Source organism: Triturus cristatus, chromosome 4_1 (genome assembly GCF_964204655.1).
Source record: "Triturus cristatus chromosome 4_1, aTriCri1.1, whole genome shotgun sequence".
NCBI lineage: Eukaryota > Metazoa > Chordata > Amphibia > Caudata > Salamandridae > Triturus > Triturus cristatus.
The window spans coordinates 1345723145-1345742734 of record NC_140585.1 but is presented as its reverse complement, the minus strand read 5'-3'; the positions used below and the strand labels follow the sequence as shown (position 1 = coordinate 1345742734).

The 19590-nt window shown below is 51.2% G+C and overlaps 1 protein-coding gene across 2 annotated transcripts in view; it reads left to right on the top strand.

Moving 5' to 3' along the window:
• ATF6 (activating transcription factor 6) overlaps nucleotides 1-19590 on the top strand; it is a 740128-nt gene that overhangs the window by 194875 nt on the left and 525663 nt on the right. The gene's annotated exons all lie outside the window — the stretch shown is intronic.

Sequence of the window (19590 nt, the reverse complement as noted above, 5' to 3'; positions counted from 1 at the left end):
CGCACAGACAATATGACGACAATGTATTATATACAGAAACAGGGGGGGGACACATTCTCTCCAACTGTCCCGACTTGCACAGCAAATCTGGAGATGGGCAATTCCCCAAAACATCTACCTGCTAGCGCAACACCTTCCAGGCGTTCACAACCAGGTTGCCGATCTTCTAAGTCGCCAGACACAGCAAATCCACGAATGGGAATTACACCCCAAAGTCCTATTCCCATTCTTCCAAAAATGGGGCCAACCAGACCTAGATCTGTTCGCCACTCACGAAAACACAAAATGCCCAACCTTCGCCGCCAGATTTCCACACCCACAGTCGAAGGGCAATGCGATATGGATGAACTGGTCAGGCAGATTTGCATACGCTTTTCCGCCTCTCCCACTCATTCCATTTGTGGTACGCAAGCTGAAACAACAGTCGCTAAATCTGATCCTAGTAGCTCCCACTTGGGCACATCAACCCTGCTTCACCACACTTCTAGAACTATCGCTAGTTCCACATCAAAAATTGCGCCTCTCCCCGGCTCTATTAACCCAGAACCATGGAGAAATCAGACACCCAGATCCTCAGACACTGAACTTGGCAATCTGGCTCCTGAAGTCTTAGAGTTCGGTTACCTCAACCTCCCACCGGACTGTATGAATATCATAAAAGAAGCTAGAAGATCTACCACTAGGGCGTGTTATGCAGCCAAATGGAAAAGATTTGCTATTTACTGCGCTAACAATGACATACGTCCACTAGATGCTTCCATCCAAAACATTATTTGCTATTTACTACACTTGCAAAGATGCAATTTAGCGTATTCCTCCATACGTCTACACCTAGCGGCCTTAGCAGCCTACTTGCAAAATAGACAACACCTGTCCCTCTTTAAGGTACCAGCCATCAAAGCATTTATGGAAGGTCTTAAAAGGATTATCCCTCCAAGATTACCACCTTCCCCAGTGTGGAATCTCAATATTGTTCTCACAAGGCTCATGGGTCCTCCATTTGAACCTATGCATAAATGCGAACTGCAGTTCTGTAGTAGGGGATCTCTGTTATAGTCATAATCTAGTGAATAGTCCCGCCCATGTGCTTGGACCCCGGAGCAATAAAAAATAATCTCTAAAGGTGACAAATCATGCAGACCTGCATACACCTTTAAGAGAGAATTTAATTTAAAGACAGATAATGCAGCCTATACCCACAGGCTACACTGTCCAGTACTTCAACTAGAATTCCACCAACATCCACAAACAGCACTGCCTGTCCAGCTTTTCTCCACATAGGAAAAAACCCTGCCTCTACCAGCAAAAGCCTCTGGAATGATAGAGAGGAAGGAGTGGACAGACAAGCCCCATAGGCTGCCATTATGTGGCTTAGAACAGGATACTGTGCCTTTAAGAAAACTTTCCAGATTTCCAGAACTTTCCCCAGTATCCCAGAATGCCCAGCAGGTCCCATTTACTTTCAGTTCTTTTTTCCGGCTCCTGCTAGCAGGACCCTGGAGCATTGAGCTCTCCCCTTTTCAAGGGTTTATTGTAGTTTTTGCAATTTTTTGTCACTTTTTCAAGTGCTTTGTGGCTGGTACTGTCAACATGCCTGGCTTGTTCGACAAGTGCCCGGAATGTGGTAGAAAGAAGGCTAAAACAGATCCACACGAGGTGTGTATAGGTTGCCTTCCCCAGTCCCACGTGCCTGAAGTCTGTGATATCTGCCACTCGTTCTCAGCCAGGACCCTGAGGGACAGAATGAAGATCAGGCTTCAAGTCCTGGAGGAGAGAAGGCTGAAGGCACCAGGTGGGTCTGGAGGGGCTGAGTTGGCCCATACTGAGGCCTCTGGGGGGCTCCCCAGGGGCAGGAAGACCAGTAAGCGTCCACTCTCCCCGTCGACGTCGAGGGCGTCGACGGCGGCGTCGAGGAGGATGCCTACCATCTGTTCGCCGTCTCCCCAGGGCTCTGGGGAGAAGCGGCGTCGACGGTCGACGTCGAGGGACCTGAACAGGCCGCCGTCGACTACATCGGCATCTTCGGCGACGTCGCCGTCCAGCAGTCGGCGTCGAGATCGGACCCGGCGTCGGCGCTCGCCGTCGAGGGGAGATCGCCGTTCTCAGTCGGTGAAGAGGAGACGGTCGACGTCGCCGACGATCGACGTCGAGACGCTCGAAGTCAAGAAGATCGCCGTCGAGGCGCAGATCGCCGTCGAGGCGCAGATCGCCGTCGAGACGCAGATCGCCGTCAAGGCGAAGGTCGCCGTCGAGGAAGAGAGAGTCATTGGGATCGGTGTACTCTGTGGTGTATACGCCTCCTCGGATGCCTACGTCACCGCCTCCTCCCCCACCACCTCCGACTCCGCCTCCACCGCCAACACCACCACCGCCACCACCACCTCCACCGCCACCACCACCTCCACCGCCACCACCGCCTCCGCATCCGCAGCCACTGCCTCCGCCGCCCCCACCTCGGTCGTTACCACGCACTCCATTGGGGCTGCCGGCGGTTCCCCCGCGGTCGGTTTCCCTTCCGAGGTACCCGACTCCGCCGCAGGGGACTCCGAAGCCGCGACGCCCGCGGTCGCCGGGACCGGCTAGACCGGCGGGCAGACCGAAGCCGAAGAGGTCGCGCTCCCGCTCTCTCAGGAGGAGAAGATCACGGAGCCATGGACGGTCATCGTCGGACTCAGGACGACGCCGTAGGAGGCACAGGTCCAGGTCGCACACGCGATCCTCGACCAGAGACTTTTCCCCGACGCTGTCGGACTCGCCGGGGACTAGGGTGTCTCCGGTGGACGATTTGGTCTCTTTCCAAGAGGTGCTGTTGAGAGGGGCAGCAAAGTTGGGTATCACTGTGACGGTTCCAACACCCACGACGTCCGTGATATTCGAGACGCTTCATAAGAAACATCTGTCTCGCCCTCTACTGCCCCTTGTACCAGGACTGGTGGAACCCGCGTTGGAGCTGTTCATCACTCCCGCGGTGACGAAGGCCGCCCCCTCCAGGCTCATGAAAAAGTATAGGGCCCCGGAGTCGGACCCTACCTTTTTGAGGGTGGACCCGAAGCCGGATTCGGTCATCGTGACGGCGGCGAGGAAACAACATGCGACTGCCCCTTCATCGACGGTCCCGCCTGACAAAGAAAGCCGCTGGCTGGATTCTGCAGGCAGGAAGGTTTGTGGGACCGCCGCCACCACCATGAAGGCGGCGAGTGCAGGGGCTTTGTTGGGCCGTTACGACCGGGCCCTGTGGGAGTCCCTGCAGCAGTATCCGGACCTGCTGCCCCGGGACAGGAAGTAGGACTTCTTGGAAACAGTGCGCGAAGGCATGCTGGTTTCTAATCAGGTGATCGGCGCGGCGGCGGATGTCTCCTTGTTGGCCGCCCACGCCTACTGTCATGGCGTCCACCAGAGGCGGCATTCGTGGCTGTGCCTGACGTCCCTCAAACCGGAGGCGCAGCACAGAGTGGCCAACCTGCCCTTCTCGGGGGAAACCCTGTTCGGAAAACATGCGGATGATGAGATGGCCCGCATGAAGGCGGAGGCGGAAACCCTGACGGCCGTCGGGTTGGAGAAGGCCGAGAAGAAGAAGCGCCCGTTCTAGAGGCGGTTCGGGTCTTCGGGCAGAGGGTGTGGGCAGGGTTCGGGACAGCAGCAGCACCAACAGCAGCAGTTCCAGAAACGCCAGAGGGGTAGAGGAGGCCAGCAGGCGGCTACCACTTCCAAGGGCCCGGCCGGGTCTCGGCCCTGAGCGGCTACTTCCCCCTCAACCGTTACCCACTCCAGTGGGGGGAAGCATTCAACTTTTTCCGGCAGAGTGGAGAAAAATTACTCAGGACAAGTGGGTGCTGAATATTGTTTGCAATGGATACAGTCTTCGGTTTATCAGCCCGCCGCCAGCGATTCCGCCGGTCAGCTCTCAGTTCCAGCTGAGAGAGCTCCAGGCAGAGGCAGACATCTTGTTGAGAAAAAAGGCGGTAGAAGAGGTACCTCTGTCTCAAAGGGGAAGAGGTCTGTACTCTCGGTTCTTCCTCGTTCGCAAGAAGGACAAGAACGAGTTCAGGCCCATTCTGGATTTGCGACAGGCAAACAAATGGATTCGCAGAGAGAAGTTTCGCATGCTATCGTTGCACCAGATTTACCCTCAGCTGCAACGGGGAGACTGGCTCTGTGCCATAGATCTACAGGATGCGTACTTCCATGTGCCCATAGCACAGGAAGTTCCTGCGATTCCAAGTCGGCGCCAATCACTATCAATACACAGTACTGCCATTCGGGCTAAAGTCTGCGCCCAGGACCTTCTCGAAGTGCATGGCGGTGGTGGCGGCACATCTGCGAAGGAACAAGGTGTTTGTCTACCCATATCTGGACGATTGGCTGATCAAGGCTTCATCCTTCTCGGAAGCGCAAGATCACTTCCGATGGACGTGCGCTCTCTTGCACAAGCTGGGGTTACACGTCAACATGTCCAAATCGGTCCTGACTCCGGTCCAGTGCATACAGTACCTGGGAGCCTCCATCGATACGCGGTCAGCAAGCGTGTCTCCTTCGGAGGAGAGACGGTTATCACTCCTCCGGAAGTCTCAGGACCTCAGGACTGCTCCATCGACGACAGAGAGGAAGGTGTCTTCTCTACTGGGATCGATGGCCTCCTGTATCTGCCTCACGCACGGCTACATATGAGACCACTGCAGGAGTGCTTGGAGGATCAGTGGGATCAGAGGACAGGCTCTTGGGACGACAAGATACGACTGTCGCTGCATGCTCTTCAGTCTCTGAAGTGGTGGTGTTCGGCGGAAAACCTCCTCAAGGGGGTTCCCTTCCACAAGGACATTCCCACGACGAGTGTCGTGACGGATGCGTCTCTCCAGGGCTGGGGAGCGCATTCCGGGGACTTGCAGATTCAAGGAAAGTGGTCTCCTTTGGAATCGACGTACCACATCAATTTCCTGGAACTCAGATCTGTCTTCCTGGCACTGAAGGCCTTCCTTCCGTCCTTCCAAACCAACTCGCTGCTGATACAGACGGACAATACAACCACGATGTATTACCTCAACAAGCAGGGGGGGTCGAGATCGCGCATTCTGTCGCAGGAGGCGCAGGCGATCTGGCACTGGCTGCTGGCCAGAGGACTGACTATTGCGGCCACGCATCTGCCAGGGGTGCAGAATGCTCAGGCGGACGCCTTGAGCAGGCTGATTCAGGAAAACCACAAATGGGTCATAGACTACGAAGTACTAGGAGAAGTCTTCGCAAGGTGGGGGACTCCAGACGTAGATCTGTTCGCCACCGCCGAAAACAGCAAATGCCGAGACTTCGCATCCAGGTACTACCAGAGGGGGACGCTGGGTAATGCGCTATGGATCGATTGGTCGAACAGCTTTCTGTACGCTTTTCCACCCATTCCCCTGATTCCGGCAGTGCTCATCAAGCTGTCCCAGTTCAGGACGTGGATGATCCTGATCGCCCCGGAGTGGCCCAGGCAGTGGTGGTTCACGGACCTACTTCACCGGTCTCCTTCCTCACATGCGGTTGCCGTGCAGGCCGGACCTTCTCACGAAGTTCGGGGGGCGGATGGTGCACCCCAACCTCTCGTCTTTGAGTTTGGCGGCATGGCTCCTGAAATAGTGCAATATGGCCATCTGAATCTACCAGACGATTGTATGGACATACTGAAGGAGTCTAAACGACCTTCCACTAGGACATCCTATGGTTACAAGTGGAAGAGGTTCTGTATCTGGTGTAAGTCCAAGAACTTTGATCCGACGACATGTAAGGAAGATGTCATCCTTCCGTACCTTTTACATCTGGCGCAGTCTGGCCTTAATTTCCATTCCATTAAGGTCCATCTGGCTGCTTTGACTGCTTACAGGAAATGCCCTTCACAGACTTCCTTCTTTCAGATCCCTGTGGTCAAGGATTTTTTGGAAGGCTTGAAGAAAGTGTTTCCTCCCGTCAGACTTCCCTCGCCTTCCTGGGACTTGAATGTGGTGCTGTCCAGACTGATGAGGGAGCCTTTTGAACCCATTCACAAGGCTTCGTTGCAGCACCTATCCTGGAAGGCGGCGTTCCTAGTGGCCATTACATCGGCCCGCAGGGTGAGTGAACTTCAGGCATTATGTTGTCAAGAACCTTATACTGTATTTCATGCTGCTAAGGTTGTGATGCGTACTCACCCTAAATTTCTTCCTAAGGTTATCTCTGACTTTCATGTCAACCAGACCATAACTTTACCTACGTTCTTTCAGAATCCCTCTTCGCCAGCGGAAAGGTCTCTCCATTCCCTGGATGTTCGGAGGGTGTTGAAATTTTATCTGGATAAGACCAAGGATATTCGTAGGTCTGACCAATTGTTTGTTAATTATGGATCAGTCAGGACTGGTCTTGCGACCTCTAAGCAGTCCATTTCTCGGTGGATTGTGTCCTGCATAGAATTGTGTTATCAAAAGGCTAATAAGACCTTAGGGGGTAAACCTAAGGCTCATTCCACCAGGGGCAAAGCTGCCACGACGGCTTTGCTGCGTAATGTTCCTATTGCGGAAATCTGCAAGGCGGCCACTTGGAAGTCGGTCCATACCTTTGCTGCGCATTACTGTCTGGACTCGGATGCCAGGGCAGATGCTCAGGTTGGGCAGGCTTCGCTGCGAAATTTGTTCGCGCAGTAGTGGTTTTGTCTTGTTGTTCTCCACCGCTGTTGTTGTGTGGGGATGGGCTTGCCATTCTATTCACTAGATTATGACTATACACAGAGATCCCCTACTACAGAAGGAGTAGTTTCTTTTCTGTAACTCCAGTTCTGTAGTAGGGGTATCTCTGTTCTAGTCATAAGCGCCCGCCCTCCTCCCCGGTGGAGAGATAATTATTCATATGTAGAATGCTACAGGTCTGGCGTGCTGGAAAGTTTTCTTAAAGGCACAGTATGCTGTTCTAAGCCACATAATGGCAGCCTATGGGGCTTGCCTGTCCACTCCTTCCTCTCTATCATTCCAGAGGCTTTTGCTGGTAGAGGCAGGTTTTTTTTTTCCTATGTGGAGAAAAGCTGGACAGGCAGTGCTGTTTGTGGATGTTGGTGGAATTCTAGTTGAAGTACTGGACAGTGTAGCCTGTGGGTATAGGCTGTATTATCTGTCTTTAAATTAAATTCTCTCTTAAAGGTGTATGCAGGTCTGCATGATTTGTCCCCTTTAGAGATTATTTTTTATTGCTCCGGGGTCCACGCACATGGGCGGGACTATTCACTAGATTATGACTATAACAGAGATACCCCTACTACAGAACTGGAGTTACAGAAAAGAAACTACTCCTTCCTAACATGGAAAGTGGCTTTCTCTATCGCAATCACATCCCTACGGAGAGTAAGTGAGATACAAGCCCTAACTCTTGAAGAACCATTCTTACAACTACATCGTAACAAAGTGGTTCTTAGGACAAACCCGAAATTCCTCCCTAAAGTCATTTCCCCTTTCCATCTTAACCAATCAGTCGAGCTACCAGTCTTCTTCCCTAATCCAGACTCAGTAGCTGAGAGAGCCCTTCATACCTTAGATGTTAAAAGAGCCTTGCTTTATTACATCGACAGAACCAAACCTTTTCGCAAAACCAAACAGCTGTTTGTTGCTTTCACTCCACCACGTAAAGGCAACCCCATTTCCAAATCAGGTATAGCCAGGTGGATAGTTAAATGTATCCAAATATGTTACCAAAAAGCTAAACGCACTCTTACAGTTCCCCCTAGAGCGCACTCCACGCGTAAATATGGGTTCCATGGCATTCTTGGGGAACATTCCCTTAGAAGATATTTGCAAAGCAGCCACATGGTCTACCACACACACCTTCACTAAACATTACTGTGTTGATGTGCAATCCAAACAACAAGCTTCAGTAGGCCAAGCTGTCCTAAAAACTCTATTCCAAACTGCTGCAACGTATACAGGTGACCACCGCTAGGGGAGACACTGCTATATAGTCTATCTTAAGTGTGTGATCTGCAGCTCATATGCCTCGAACGGAATATGCTACTTACCAGTATGCATCTGTTCTTGGCATGTAGAGCTGCAGAGCCACACACGCCCACCCGCCACCCCGGGACCTGTATCTGTTCCAGCATTGTCTTAATTAGACACTACACATGGACATCCTTTTCTCTTTATTTCTTATACACTCCATCATTTCCCATCATGGCGAAAAACAATCTGAGGATGGAGTGGATGCCCATGCGCACTGTTGTCCAGAGTCACCTATCTCGTGACCAAAGGCTTCTTCCGAAGACAACAACAACCTGCAATCATCCGAGCCCAACACCAGATGGCGATCTTATCCTGAGTGTGTGGCTCTGCAGCTCTACATGCCAAGAACAGATGCATACTGGTAAGTAGCATATTCCTTGCCTGGATGTTGGGACATGCAATCACTAGCCCATCAAAGAATCCTCTATGAAGGAATTAAATGGTCTCCAAGCGGTCGATCGTGAGCTACTGGTAGCTCGCCGACACCCTGTCAGTAGCTCGAGACCTGACTTTCACTTTAGTACCCTATCGTCGTTTTTTAAAAATATTTTAGGCTTTTCAGCCCTCTTAACTGTGTCTGTAGTCATAGGAACCTGCTGCTCCTGCTGGCTATCTTCTCCTATCTGGGGCGGGGTGAAGTGGTTCATGTAGGCCCAACATGAGCAGTGTTAGCTTGCCCACGGAGAACCACGATGCCTGCCTTCTGCTGCTGCATTGTGCTTTTACCCTGCCTGACTTGGAACCTGGAGCGGCTGCCTTGCAGGAATAATTGTCTCCACATACCGCAGCGCAGGAGCTGCAGCAATTGCCACGTTAGGCACAAGCAGACCTGCATCCGGTTTGTGGTCAAGAGAAACCTTTTAATTGTTTTTTTTTTTAATGCGTGTGGGCATTGCTTTTTTCCAGGCATTTGAAACACAAGCATTTTTCAATGCTTAAGAATCTTCTATGCCTGAAAAAACACGAGAGGTGGGATTATATGATGTTCCATTTCTTCTGGGTAGATCATGCTCATTGAATTTAATCAATAACAACTTTAGTTTAAAATCCCTAAATATCCTCTGTCAACTTCAAAATGTGTTTGGAGACAAACCTTTCAATACCTGCAATTGCATCTGCTACTACAATCTGTGATAGATGGAGCAGTCTATGCTCGACATCCTTCCAAATGTGGCAATAACTAAGAATGCATCATTATGTCGAGTCTTTGCGAAGTTTCTCTTTTGGTAGCCATGACTGCTTGTGTGAAGTAGACCTTGGATCATGGGTATGCTTTGTCTGGTTTACAATGTGATTTGTGTTGTAATGTAGTTGTGGGTGTAAAATGCAATGGTAAGCTTACATTGATATAGTATTATTTGAAACACTATTGTAATTTCATCATTAAATTGAATCACCATTTCACAGGCATCTTTTATTTTTAAAGAAATAATGTCCCTTGCACGTTATTTCTGACCACAAACCGGAACCAGGAACATAATTTTACATGTCTATTCACTAAACCTTTTTGAAATAATGGGAGAAAATTAAAATTAGGTTCCTGGCGACCGTTTGTGTTCAGGAAGAACTTCCAAGGGGTGCTTTATTTACAGAAAAAAAATCCATGTAAAATGGTGCCTTAAGTTAATGACCTGATGGGAGGAATCGGAATTTGCCAAGCAGTGTGAGGGTAAGTTCCAATTCTTTTAAGGACACAGAGGCGAGGATTATGCCCATCTCTCTTCGCTCTCTTATTACTATCCAAAAACCAAGCAGCCAGAAAGATATTCAACAAATTATCACAAACAGTAAAAAACTACAACTCCATACATCCAGGGAGGCAATGCATGTCCATAGTCCTTCCATTATTTCTACCATCCTTTGTACACAGTCCCATGTCTGTCTGTCTGTGTCCTTCCTCTTTCTTCACGCAAGTCACGCCAACTCATCACCGGTCCTGTTTTGACTCATCGTTCCCTGGAAGAACAAGGATAACATCGGGGAGTGGAAAAATTCAGAGAAAAAACATGCAATTTAAATATAGCCAACACTGTAGAACTGAGGTTAAACACTGAACATTTTCTAAACCCACTCAGAAAAGCAAGACGTGATTACTTACTACAATACGGGTGGGTTTGCACCATCGTGCTCCGGGAGGGATAATCCTCTCCTCCATGTCCTTATTAGAATTGGAACTTACCCTCACACTGCTTGGCAAATTTCGTTTCTATGTCGGGACCGGAAGCTTCAGATTATGCTAGTTCAAAGCTTACTTATTACTAATTGAGCCACATCCAGGACCGGTTTAAAATAATACCTTTTGAACGTAGAGTCTGAAGATCAATCCGCTGCTCACATCAAATCTGCTAGGCGCACACCCGACGTAAACGCCTTAGAAGCCATAGCGCCTCTAGTTGAATGGGCACCAAATTGTGTCGTGTCAATACCCACTTCTTGCATGACCCAATGCACCCACCTAGCTATCGTGTGTGAAGACACAGCCTTGTGTGGTTTCCTGAGTGCTATCAAGAGTTGTCGTTCGCCCGGAGGGCGGAATTCTTGGGTCAAGTCCTCATACGCCTTGAGGCAATCTACCCCACATCATTTTGGAGTATCTCGAAAAGCCGGGTATGAGACTACACAGGTATGAGACTTAGTACGTCGCCCTATTGTAAAAACCACTCCTTCAGGAGAAAAAGTTCTTGCCGAAATGTCCAATGTTCGGACGTCTGAAACTCTCCTGCATGAAATTAAGCACAACAGCATAGCCATTTTAGAAGATAACTCCTTCAATGAAAGATATTTATTTGGCTGCCAAGATATAAAGAGATTTAAAACTAAGTTGATGTCGCAAAAGGATCGAATATCGAGGTTCGGGAGGCAAAGACAACCGGAAACTTCGCAAAAGCCTGCAGACCAATGAATGTTCCCCAACTGGGTTTCCATCTAGCAGAACATGACCCGCCGAAATCGCCGACCTGATCGCATTTATTGAACAATATGCCAGCCCGTCGGACACCAAGTCCACCATAAAATTTAAGATGGGAACGACACCTGCGACCACGGGATCCAAATCCCTTTGAATACACCAACAAACCCATCTGGCCCAAGCGGACCGATAACGCTTTGTGGTACTATCTGTCCAAGCCTTTGACAAGAGTGTTTCAGCCGGTCTCGAAAGGCCTGGCAGCGACCAACGTTGCCTGAAAGCCGCCACACCATGAGGCGAAGCTGCCCATTCATGACAAGATGGTGCGGCATCCCTTCCTGATTCTGAAGCAGGCAGTAGGATTGGAAAATCCCAAGAAAGTTCCAGAAAAACCGGAAACCAAACTTGAGACCTCCAACAAGGTGTTACCAAGATCACCTCCGCCCCTTGTAGGCGGATCTGGGCCGCCGTTCTCGTTATCCTGGAAAAGGGGGGAAACCCATAACCGCTCTCTGAGGTCCAGTCCTGAAGAAAGGCATCCGTGGCAGCCGCCATCGGATCCGGCCTCCAACTGAAGAACCGAGGGACTTGATTGTCCAGGCGAGAGGCAAAGAGATCCACTGAAAACGGTCCCCATAGAGAATTGTTCCATTGAAAGATCTGGGGATCCAACTTCCAGAGACTGGAATCGTAAATGTTTCTCGAGTGCATATCCGCAATCTGATTTGCTCTGGCCCGTAAGGTATTCCGCTGTGACCGAGATGTGATGATCCAGACAGAAACCCCAAAAATCCTTTGCCAAATTTACCATCGCCCGGGAGCGGGAACCTCTCAATCGGTTTACGTATCGGACCGCGGAGATGTTGTCCATTTTTAGAAGTACACAAGACTGCACCCTGTCCTTGGTCCAACATCGAACCGCAATAGAGCCCGCTAGAAGCTCTAGACAATTGATATGAAGGCTCTGTTCGTCTACAGACCACACTCCTCCGGTGGAAAAATCCCTGCAACGAGCACCCCAGCCTGACCTGCTGGCTTCGGATTCTATAATAAGGTCTGGAACCGAGCCGAAAATCTCTTTCCTGGCCTCCTCCGAGAGGGGAACTAAATGGTCGTACTACTTCCCTCTCCTCAGATGATATGCCTTGAGGCGCTGGAGAGCCCGATTAGTGTAGTGGCCCCGGGAAGATTGCCTGAATTGATGATGAGAGAAGGCCCACCACTCTGGCCAGATGACGGAAGTGATGCGTCGGTTCCTTACACTCAGGGGAGTGGATGCGTCGGTTCCTTACTGCTGCGCAGGGGAGTTGACGATCACTTCCTTACTCTGTGGGGAGGTGATGCGTCTGTTTCTTACTGCTCTCCGGTACGATGCGACAAGATGGCGCCTCGATGTGATACGTTCGAGGCATGTGGGCTGCTGAATTCATATCTGTGCATAGATCGCCGCCTAGTGTTGGGTCGGGATGATTGCACATTGTTGTCCTGGAAGAGTCTTCGAAGTATCCTGAGATGGGTGACTCCTCCCCTGGACCACAGTGCGCATGGGCATCCTCTCCATCCCCAGATTGTTTTTTTCCGCCATTGGGTTCGGATGCAACTATCTTAGCTCAACTTCGGAATACTTAGTTTTAGGCCAAAAGGCCTATAGTTTTCGTCGGTACAGTTACCGTTCGGTGTCGACTACTAGTTCTAGTGCTCCACACCCTCTTCCAACTTTCGGACCGAATTAGTCAAAACTTCGACGCTCGATCAACGATGGAATCGAGGACTCCGTTCAAGAGGTGTCCGTTGTGCCACGCCAAGTACCCTCATATCGACGTCCACCCAGTCTGTAATAAATGTCTCTCGCCGGATCACGACGAATCGAAATGCATGGCTTGCGCGCGGTTCCGATCCAAGAAGACCCTGCGGAACCGACTGGCAGCGAGACTCGAGGCGCAGCAGGCAGCGCCCGCACCCACCAATATATTCAGCACCGAGGACCAGGACGCCGAGAGCGTGGAAGAAATTGTCTCTAGCCCCGCTTCAGAACATGGTTCCCAATCGGACGACGATGGCGAAGTGCTCTTTCGACGTGACGAAGCTGTCGACGAGGTAGGGGACTTCGACGAAGCCTATGGGGCCGAAGAAGACAGCTCTCCCGAAGAGCTAGGCCAATCCGTCGAAACGGAGGCCGAAACTGTACATCGTCGTCAGGCTCCGGTCGAGGGATCGCCTTCGGGCCTTACCCAAGACCTAATACATGGTTCCTCGGCCCCGCCTTGCGGCCCGGCATCGAACACTCTGCAAGAGCCACTATTACCAAAGATGACCGGGTTGTTAAACCCAAACACATCCATCGCTCCAGTCCCTTCAAAATCGAAAGTGAAACTGGTGGTGGTCGGATCAAAGGCGTTGAAACAGTCCACTGCCCCGGCGCCTACAAAAGTAGTCGGCTCCGACCGCGTACAGAGAGACTTCGGCGCCGAGCTCACCGCAGCAGACGCGGTCGACGCACAGAAGAAGCGCGCCCTCGGGCACCACAAGGCACCGACACCTTCGGCGCCGACACCGAAGGCCGTAACCTCCGCAGTCAAGATGGCCGCCTCGGCTACGTCGACGCCTAAAGCACCAATGCCGAATAAGTCCTCGACTACGTCGACTGTCGATGCATCCCTTCAGACCAGTGACCCCCTTCCGACAAAAAGGTCGGGGTCGGCCTCGACGCCTACTACCAAGATGCCCACCAAACCACCATCTCAGTTTGCTGTGCAGCAGGTCTCTGCCTCTCTACAACGCATCCGTGACCGGGTAGCCTTCCACTCTACCTCGGGTCCCGACACTACCTCACCCTGTAGAGTGCACTCGGAGCCCACCAATATTACATTTGGGCTGCCACCGACATCGGCACCGAAACTATTTCAGATTCGGACACGTGTCCTACACACACAGTCCACCACCACTGGCCTAACAGAACAAGATTCTTCGGGGCCACAATTTATCGACGCCGACACTGGCAGGTTAATGCTCCACAAGCGCAAAATCACGCCAGTCAGGGAAGAGGTGCCATACAAAATTCCTCTTAAACGCAAGCTGCCGGCGGAGCAGGAACCAGTGCTACAAGAACACTTACATCCCCTCCACTTAGATCCGCAGTCCCTTTCTCCTACCCCTTCTGAATCGGACCCGATGCAGGAATATGGTGGGGAGGATACCATCTACCCCGGGGACGCAGATCCCGATGAACCACTCCAAGACCCTGATCAGGCGTGGGATGACCCCACAGACCAAAGTATCGCGCCACATACTCAGGATGCGCAACTCTACAACATTAAAACATCTCCTACAGAGGACACGGCCGCATTTAATGCCCTTATCGAACGGGCTGCTGCTCATCATGGGGTGGAGCTACATTCTGACGCCATTGAGGAGGACTTCCTGCTTGACACTTTCGCATCTTCAGAAAGGACTGTCAAGACTCTGCCCATGCTTAAAGGGGTTCTGAAACCTGCCAAAGACATTTTCAAGGACACCACAAGAGCCCGGGTGTTAAACCCCAGGATTGAAAAGAAATATAAGCCTGCACCCGGTGACCCTAAATACATTAGGGGTCAGTTGCCATTAGACTCTATGGTGGTTGCCAACGCTCGCAAAAGAGCCCACTCACAGACGACTGGTGGTGCTCCTCCCCCAGACAAAGAGTCAAAAGTCCTTGAAACATCGGGCAAACGCATTGCAGCGCAAGCAGCGAATATCCTGCGCATTGCCAATACACAGGCACTCCTGGCGCGTTATGACAGGTCACATTATGACACGCTGGAGTCACTGCTCCAACATCTACCAGAGGAGTATAAAGAGTCAGCGGAACTCCTCATTAGAGAAGGACAACTCCTCACTAATGCATCCATTAAATGCGCCCTAGACGCAGCTGACACAGCGGCCAGGGCAATAAACACAAGTGTCATGCTGCGACGCCATGCCTGGTTACGCATCTCAGGCTTCAAACCCGAGATCCAAAACAATATCCTGAACTTACCGGTTAACACGGAATTCTTATTTGGCCCAGACGTTGACACTACCCTAGAGAAAATAAAAAAAGACACAGACACTGCCAAATCTATGGGGGCGCTACAAACGCAACAATTTCGTAGTGGCTCCTTTTGTCGCACAGGAAATAGGGGAATGTCAAGGGGTCAGGGGTCACAACAACAGTATGCTAAAGGTGGCACACAAAGCACCTACGACAAAAACAACAGGGGTGGATATCGTGGATCCAACACCAAGGGCAGGGGACGTGGCTATGGCAACACCATGTCCTCCCCAAAGAACAAACAGTGACGCCCTCTCCTTACCCCCGACCACTTAACACCTGTCGGGGGACGACTCCAGCTGTTCCTGTCCGCATGGAAGAACATCACCACGGACAGGTGGGTCAGGGACATCATCCAACATGGGTACTGTCTGGAACTAACTTCCACTCCACCCAACATACCACCAAAGCACCGCCCTATGTCAGCCGAACACTTGGATTTACTCCAGCAAGAACTGCTTGCTATGCTCGCAAAAGGGGCCATAGAAGTAGTGCCCATCGCCCAGCAGGGCACAGGGGTGTACTCTCTGTACTTCTTGATCCCAAAAAAGAACGGCTCTCTCAGGCCTATCCTAGACCTGTGACCCCTAAACCTATATATACTATCGGAGCATTTCCATATGCTCACCCTCCAACAGGTGCTCCCACTACTCAGTCAGGGGGATTTCCTAGCTACGCTAGACCTAAAGGATGCATACTTCCACATACCAATCCACCCTTCACACAGGAAATACCTCAGATTCACTATTCAGGGGAATCACTATCAGTTCAAAGTTCTCCCCTTCGGAGTAACAACAGCACCCAGGGTCTTTACCAAGTGCCTGGCGACAGTGGCCGCGCATCTGCGAAGACAAAACATTCACGTCTTCCCTTATCTGGACGACTGGCTAGTTCAGGCCAAGTCAGCACAACAATGTGCCACCCACATGTCCCACACCATTCACCTTCTTCACGATCTGGGATTCTCACTAAATTACCCAAAATCAAGTCTCCAACCTGCGCACGTACAACAGTACTTAGGCGCAACGATCGACACTCTGGCTGCCACAGCTCAGCCAGCTTTAGTGAGAATCAACAGCATGCAACAGCTGATCTCCAAATTCCAACCTCAGCACTCCCTTCCGGCGCGAGTGTTCATGCAGTTGATAGGCATGATGGCCTCCTGCATTTTCATAGTCCCACACGCGAGACTACATATGCGCCCACTTCAGGAGTGCTTAGCACGTCAATGGAATCAGGCTCACGGGCAACTGAAAGACCTAGTGTTGGTGAGCGGTCGGGCATACAACTCTCTGCATTGGTGGAATCCACAAAACCTTTGCAAGGGCCGACCGTTCCAAGAGCCTGTTCCACAGATAATACTGACAGCGGACGCGTCTTTCCAGGGATGGGGAGCTCATGTACTCAATTACACAGTGCAGGGACTATGGACTACACAACAAAAGAAGATGCACATCAACCTTCTGGAACTGATGGCAATCTTCCTGGCAATGAAAGCATTCAAAGTACACCTGTGCAACAAGGTCGTGTTGATCCGGACGGACAACATGACTGCCATGTACTACATACAGAAGCAGGGAGGAACACACTCTCCACAGTTGTCTCATCTGGCTCCGAGCATGTGGAAGTGGGCCATTCAAAGGAACATATTCCTCATGGCAGAACACCTCCCAGGCAAGGACAACCAGATGGCGGATCTGCTCAGCAGACACAGCCACCAGATGCACGAGTGGCGGTTACACCCATCAATACTCCAACCGTACTTCCAGCAGTGGGGTCATCCAGAGATAGACCTATTCGCCACAAGGGAAAACACAAAATGCCAAAGCTTTGCCGCCAGGTTCCCACATCCACAGTCGCAGGGCAATGCGATATGGATGAACTGGTCCGGCAGATTTGCGTACGCTTTCCCCCCAACGCCGTTGATACCGCTGGTGGCACGCAAACTGCGACAGCACTCACTGACACTCATCCTGGTTGCTCCAACATGGGCGCGCCAGCCATGGTACACCACCTTTCTGGAACTTTCCGTGGTGCCGCATCAAAGGCTGCGGATCAAACCCGCGCTTTTGACGCAGAACCATGGAGAAATTAAGCACCCAGATCCGCAACAGCTGAACCTAGCAATCTGGCTCCTGAAGTCCTAGAGTTTGGCTACCTAAACCTACCACCTGACTGTATGGAGATCATTAAGGAGGCCAGGAGACCCACTACCAGAGCTTGCTATGCAGCCAAATGGAAGAGGTTTGTCATGTATTGCAACAACAATGACAACCCGCTAGACGCATCGATTCAGAACATAATCTGCTATCTATTACACCTATACCGATGCAATCTGGCATACACCTCCATACGTATCCATTTAACCGCAATAGCAGCCTATCTCCAAAACAGGCAGCACCTCTCTTTATTCAGAGTGCCTGCCATCAAAGCCTTCTTAGAAGGACTTAAACGAGTGATTCCCCCAAGGCACCCCCAGCACCGGTGTGGAACCTCAACTTGGTCCTCACCAGACTAATGGGTCCGCCCAGCGTAATCTCTGGCGCCTAGTGGGCTTTCTGCCCCCCTCCCCGGGGGGCAGAAAGACTGGTATTGTCATGCCCATTTTGGCCAGCCCCCACCCCTACACGAATAACAACAAAAATCCCTGGTTTTTAGTGGGCTTTCTGCCACCGGGGGGGCATATTGGGGGCTACTGCCCTCATATGCCTTCCAGGTGGGACAGAAAGACTGGAATGTTTGCGGGCAGGGGTGGGGGCATTGGCATGCCCATCTTGGGCAGCCCCCACCGGAATTAAAACTGCCCAAAAAAATCTCTGGTTTCTAGTCGCCTTTCTGCCTCCTGGGGGGGGGCAGATTAGGGCTATTGCCCCATCTGCTCCCCAGGGGGGCAGAAAGACTGTAATTGTTGTGGGAAGGTGGGGGCATTAGCATGCCCATTTTGGGCAGCCCCCACCCTAACTCAAATTGCCCCCCAAAAAATCCCTGGCTTCTAGTGGGCTTTTTGCCCCCTGGGGGGCAGAAAGGCTGTAGTTGTGGCAGGGGTGGTGGGGGCATTGACATGCCCGTTTTGGGCAGCCCCCACCCTAATTAAATAGCCCCAAAAAAATCCCTGGTGTCTAGTGGGATTTCTGCCCCCCCAGGGGGCAGTTTGGGGGCTGCCGCCCCATCCTTCCCCCCCACCCCCCCCCCCCCCAGGGGGCAGTAAGGCTGTTATTGTGGAGGGGGCAAAACAAGTGGGCAAAATAAAATCCCTGGCGTTTAGTGGGTTTCTGCCCCCCGGGGGGGGGGGCAGACCGGGGGCTACTGCTCCATCAGCACCCCAGGGGGGGGGCAGAAAGACTGAATTTGCCAAAATTGTTTTTGGGGGAGCAAAGGCCCTTGCCCAAGGTGTCGCTCCCCCCTCCCTAGTGTCTAGTGGGTGGATTCCTGCATGAGGATCGCCCTCCTTGGGCCTTGGGAGGTGGGGAAGCTCTTCCCCAGCTCCCAAGGCTTTGGGGGTGTAAAAGAAATCCCTCTGGTGCCTGCCCCAGATGGATTTCATGGGCAATGGTGTCGGACGCGCGGAAGCCGTGCGATGCACAGTAACACTTGTGCGTTGGACAGCTCCTACGCATCCGACGCATGGAAGGGTTAAACAGGAGTTTATTCGCGTTTCGATTAAGTCTCATTTCAACAGGGCCCTTACATGCTGATTGGATGGACTGTTGGTTTTCTGATTCCCATTGATTTGTAGTTTTTCATAATGTTAAATTTGACTTCTGTTAAATAAAATGAACAAAGTAAACGCATAACCCATGCCTCCGGTCCCGACATAGAATAACACATATATGCCTAAAACAAGGCAGACCTATGTGCTTTGTTAGCAGTTTGATATCAATGAGTAACCACAGTGATTTTGTTGTAAATAATGAGAATTGGTTATTACAAATGGTACATATGTGTGCGCTGGAGAGAGGCCTAGAATTGGATGAGCATGTTGTCTGAACGTTATGACCAACTTACTTGTACTGCCTTTAGCCGTAGCTCCAGAGCTCTCATTCGTGCCCCATTATAAACACCCTTCCGTAACCAGAACTCACTCAGATACTTAAATGCGCTCAGCTCACATGTACTATGCAGAAACTGGAAAACCTGGTAACTCAGCTTTTTAGAGCTGAGAATTCTTGGCTTTGTCAATACTCAATCAATGAATTTGGGTTTTGTTAAGGGCGCTACTCAACCGTGAGGATATCAAGGCTCGGGGGGGGGGGGGGTGGTGTAATGAGTGCAGCTAATTTGGAGTCATTCGAAGAGCCAGGTCTTGAGGTCTTTTCTGAACCGATGCAGTGTCAAGCTTCGTCAAAGGTGATGGGGGAGTTTGTTCAAGGTCTTGGATGCGAGGTCCGAGAAGAATCTTCCACCTGCTCTGGTCCTGTAGACAAGACACAAGGGGCGGTGGCTAAGACGTGGTCGGCTGATCGAAGGTTTCTCTTGGCGGTGTGGAAGGAGATTCGGTCGTTAAGGTATTGAGCAGTTTGAAGGATCATTCATCTTTCAATGGGGAGCCAGTGGAGGTCGCGGAGATGTTGGGTGATGTGGTCATGGTTTGCAGAGGAGTTATTTTGTTGATTCTGGTG